This window comes from Eubalaena glacialis, chromosome 12 (assembly GCF_028564815.1).
Source record: "Eubalaena glacialis isolate mEubGla1 chromosome 12, mEubGla1.1.hap2.+ XY, whole genome shotgun sequence".
Lineage (NCBI taxonomy): Eukaryota > Metazoa > Chordata > Mammalia > Artiodactyla > Balaenidae > Eubalaena > Eubalaena glacialis.
In genome coordinates this window covers 25,085,166-25,090,538 of record NC_083727.1, presented here as the reverse complement: position 1 = coordinate 25,090,538, position 5,373 = coordinate 25,085,166, and positions in this window count along the sequence as shown.

Genomic DNA, 5,373 nt, shown 5'->3' with positions numbered 1-5,373 from the left:
GATGGTGTCTTTTATCTAAGTGTTCTCAACACAGTGATAGGCCTAGAGTCAGTGCTCAGTAGATTTTTATGAGTAAATAAATGAAGTCCCGTAAGGCTGTAGACAGATTTGGTTCTTGCAGTATCTTCTTCCAAAGAGATCAGAGGAAAGTCTGTCTCATTCCAGTACTGCTGAGCTGCCCCCACTTTGAAGGCTCCTTCCGGTAGCCATTTCAGAATGTAGTGGAAATAGAGGAGAAGATTTCTCTGATGTTTTTGATGTTTAGTCCAGGTCATGTTTACAGATGGGAAGGGTCAAACTTCAGGGATGCTCCAGAGACTCGGCCCTTGACATTCTCTCTGAAAGGATGTGCTGTACAAAGGTCTGCCTGCCAGCAACTATGCTTGAATGCCACATGGTTTAGGCATGGAGACAGTTTTCCTGTCAGACCCTGACTAAGCATTTGTTATGCGGAGCGATGGATCATAAATTTCAAACCACTTCCGCATGACAACCCTTAAAATGTCTGAAAACCGTATCCCTTTTATCTAACGACTCCTGCTTTCTTCCGCTGTTCCTCATATGACACAGTCTCCAGACCTTTCCTGCACCAGGTTTTCCTCTTTTAATTTGTCTGTGTTTCTCCTACGTATTGTCTCGAAGATCCAGAAATGAGAACCTTATGGCCTGACCAAAGCAGAGAGTGGGGAACCATTGCTGCCCTTCTTCTGGGCACTGCACATCATTGTAGTCAAAATGTCATCATCTACCTGGCAGCCTTACTCTCACCATACTTGCAGTCATCTCAAATCCCCGTGTTTTGTTTTGGTTGTTTTTAATGTGATATGTTTTAAATATGATTTTCCAGTTCTGTATTTGTGTATTTTGAACTAAATTGCTCTTTTGAACCTAAGGATTTAACTTGTTTCTCTATTAAACTGATAGGTTTGGCTCATTATTCCAACTTATTTTGACGTTTTGGAATGGTGGTTCTACCATTAAATATTTTACATTCCAAGCTTTTGCCAAGCATTGTATTATATTAGGAAGGAGGATTTATTTTGACATGTAAATGTTTGTTTTAACATAAAGGATGAGTGGTGCATATAGATATTAGGAGACCAAAGTGGTAGACAGCTGTGAACACTTGCTATTCTGTTGGCTGCCCAACATCCAAATCTTCTGTCCATTTCAAACCTCATTCATCAGTGAATCAGGTTTGTTTGGGGGCAGGGTTCTGCGTACCTGTAGTAAGGTAAAGGGGACCGTTTCCTTCGCGACAGCTAGGAGTGAGCACATGACCCAAACGTGTCCAAACACACTCCCAACTGGAACTTTGAATCTGGGGAGTGATGCAGTGATGCAGGGAACAAAGATTATTTTCTGGGGTAGTGGTAAGTGTCCAGTGGGATGGAGAGTTTCCAGCAGTCCCGGTATTACTGCAGGAGATTTTAGCAGCATAACCTTAATCAGAGTATTTCTAAGCCAAGTCTCTTCTGTTTAGATTTCCTTGATTCTTTATCATTTCTCAAACCTGATTCCCCATTATTTCTTAGATTTAGTAAGCTAACTGTAAATTTCCTTTCTGTTTAAGTGTTCCAGAATCAGTTTCTATCATTTGCAACAGGATCTCAAAGCAGTACAGTATACAAAGTACACATCACAGGGCTTTGCAGATGCACATTAAATGGTGATTTCTTTTCCTCCTTGTTCCCTTCCCAGTTGTATTATAAGCTCTTTAAAGGTATACTTCTCTTCACTAACCCCCTCCAAAAAGGTGCTTACTATGTTGCCTTGTACAAAGAAAGCAGTCAATACTGCGTCTTGCCCAAATTACACACTTAGTAAATTAGAACTCATCACTGATTCCTCAAAGGATCTAAACAGCGTGGGCGAAAATACAAAAATGGCCTAGCAAGCAAATTGAAAACAGAAATGGTGCTATAGTTCTGGCTAGTTTCTTTGGTTACAACGTTTATAATGCTTAGGAGGTGGGAAGAGTTAAATCGGTTTTGATTGTTTGGTTTTTGACCTAACAAACAATATGGGAATTCCTTCTTGAAATTTTGCTTGGAGCCATACATTTCTAAGAATGGTTCTGATAAAAAATGATGTTCCTATGTACAAAAGAGGGAGAAGATTTTTAAACTGTGGTGAACTTTTTTTCTTTAGTGAAGCGTTTGAAAATAATTTCCTTTCCTTCCTTGAAGACTGTAACAGTGAGAAGCCATCTTAGAAGCTGCCATGCACAGGGAGGTTGAAGAAGTCCTTCTTTGCGGAGGTGACATCTGAGCTGAAACTCAAATGACCAGACAGAACTGGCCATTCCAAGCCCCAGGGCAGAGGGTGCAGGCAGAGGAAGGGCAGGTGTGCCCCTGGCATCCCTATGCTGGGTTCAGCCTTCCCCTTCGCCTTCCTCACCCAGACTCTGTGCTTCCCCCAACCTTGTTTCTTGTCAGACCGGGAAAGTGACAGTCAATTTGGAGTAAAAAAATCCTTCATTAGAGATGTGCTACTTCCTGTGGGATAATCTTTAACATTATTAAACAGAATACTCAGTGTCTCAGGCTGAAGCACTTGCCTCTGGGTTCCTCCAGCCACGATCAGAGATATCTGAAGGGAAATGATTAGGTTCTTGACTTTGAAATGCTCATCAAAGTGTTCCTCCCCAAACGGAAGGTGTCCATCCTAACTACAAATTCCTATCCCTGCAATTCAATCTCTCAGATGTAAATTTCTGGCAGTTTGAGAATGGCCATTCTCTCCTCCTAATTATGAATTCTTCAGACCAAGATCCGGCCACCCAGCTACCTAATGAAGAAGAGTTTTAATTATTAAATGGGACATTTATGTGTCCTTTTTTGGGTAAATTTTATTATCATTGCACTGGAAACTAAAATGTCATTCTGTTTCACTTCCAGACATCGTCAAGTCTTATTACCTTTGTTTATAAGTGTCATCAGCAAGGCCCATTAACATTCCCGGGAAATAAAAATAGAATCTGGGTAATAGAAAAGTCTAACCTTTTTCTTTTCCTCCGTGCTTAGTCTAGTTTCACTTGCTCATAGGGTGCTGTATGCAGAGGTCTCGCACCTGCCACTTCAGGCCAGAGTTCCTAGTGCCGAAGGGCTGCGCAGACCTGTCAGATCAGCGGGCCATGTGCAGAAGCCCCTCCCCGCCCAGGACACCTCAATTCAAGATGGCGGCGGCAAGTCGTGTGCAGAGATGCTGCAACCGGCGCTGCGATCTGGAGTGTGATCAACGTGCCTGCGCCAACCCCAGGAGAACTCTGCCCCCTCCCCGCTGAGGAGAACTCTATAATGCGGCCCCGCCCGCGCCTGTCCTGGAGAGCGTATATGCTAGATCATGCTCTTCTCGTCCTTCTTTGCTCAAGGAAGAAAGCTTTGCTTTGCTTCTGAACCAAACTCAGTCTCGTTCTACTGGCTCCAGTGACACTGGGCAGGAGGACCCTCGTTGGGGCCTGATTGGAAGTGTTGGTGACATAAGTACTGATACATAATAGCTGATGGAATCATGATTTAAATAAGTTGGTCAAGAGCTAAGTCCAGAGGAGCTGAGCCAGCCATGTATTCTTTCTGCCTTCCCTGCATCTTGTGTCATTGGGAACACGGGTTGACGAGGTGGCCCTGCTGCATTTTGAAACTTTGAATGGTAGAAGCTGAAGAAACTTTTAAAAAAGTAGCCAGCATTTCTGCTTGCTAAATTAGAGGCACAGCTTATCTCTGAGCCGTACCATTCTTTTATTTTGCGTAAAGCCTCTAGAATGGATAATCGAGTCATACAAATGAAAATCAAGCATCTGTGGGTGGATCTTTCTGCAGAGGACATTGTTGCTGAATGCTCTGTCTAGTGATACAAAGTGCATCTAGTGATACAAAGTGCATGGTGTATTCAAGCCCAGACCATGCCTCTGAGACTCTGAATTTTTGCAGGGTGTCTAGGGTAATGAATTTAGAATCTGCTGCTGACAAACCTCTTGCATGACCTTGTGAAACTGCAAACGCTCTTCCACAAGTAATTTGTGGCGGTTAGCTTTTTTTTTGTATGGGATGCACTGAGCTGGAGAGAACTGAAGGAAGGCCCTCCAGAAAGAATCTTGACCTCAGGCTGGAGGAAAAACAGTCAAAGAGAGCAGGACTGGATTTGCTGCAGCTCCACCCGGCTGGGACTATTTGTGTCCTAAACGTCACCAGGAGTTAAGACAGAATCTGGGATGGCTATCACTGCACTGTTCTGTTCTGGTGCCGTTGTTCTGTTGGGGTTGCGATGCAACATCACACTCCTGTGGTCGAAGACTAGACTTCCCTGTGAAGGATACATTTCTTCAGTCCTCCTTGAGCTAGAGGAGCTAATCTTAGGACCTTAAACTTGAGGAAAGGTAAACAATCTTTCTTTCTCATCTTAAGTGATCCTGGACCCGTAGGCACAGTTATATGCAGAGCATTCCTGGGGTTAGACTAGCCGAACCCTTACTCTGTTCAGGCTGGCTGGGGGCACCCATGGAGACCATGAAGTCAAGTTGAGACTGAACTGTGAGGGTAGCATTTATAAGAGACCCTTCCATTTGGTATCTTGTATCAGAGAAACTACAGTAGTTTTGTTAAATGCTGCCGTCTGAACATAGCTGCATCATGGAGAGGGAAGGGTCTGTCTCCTAGGCTGGTTGGGTGTTAGCAAAGGCCATCATCCAAGGCGTGTAGCTGCTCCTGCATCATGGTGATCTCAGAACATGGATCAAGAGAGAAGAAAGGAAAGTGTACCTTGACCAGGAGTTTGGGCCCAAAGAACCACATGCAGGATCAGCTGTGGCGCACATGTGAGAAGGAGCTCAGTGGTGCTTTCAGAAACAACCGAGGAGAGTTTGACATGGGGAAGTTTTATGCTGGGAGGGTAAATTTCTGATAGAAACAGAACTGAAAACTTATTTTTTAAGACATCTGTGTGGCAGGAAGCCGTAGTATTCATTTATAAGAATTTTTTCCTTTCAAAATGGGACTTCAAACTTTTCAACTTTATCTGGAACAATACAAAGTAGTTTTTTTTTAGTTTTTATTTATTTTTTAACTTATTACTGGCATGAAAGAGAGTAAATTATGAGTAAAATTCACAATCTTTGCATTCTTTGCATGACGTCTGCATCCATGTAATTATTTGTCATACCTCTTATTGAGACTATTACTCATATGAATGAAGTAATAAAGAAACAATTATTTGAATACAAATTTCATACAAGTAGAATATTTATAGCATCCCAGAAAAATTTAAGTTTCAAATTCTCTTTAAGTAGAATATATTATTAAAAACTGTGAAAAGCAAGGATGAATATCTAGGCAAGGGAGTTTGAAATTCTTTATGGAAATAAAATAAACGATA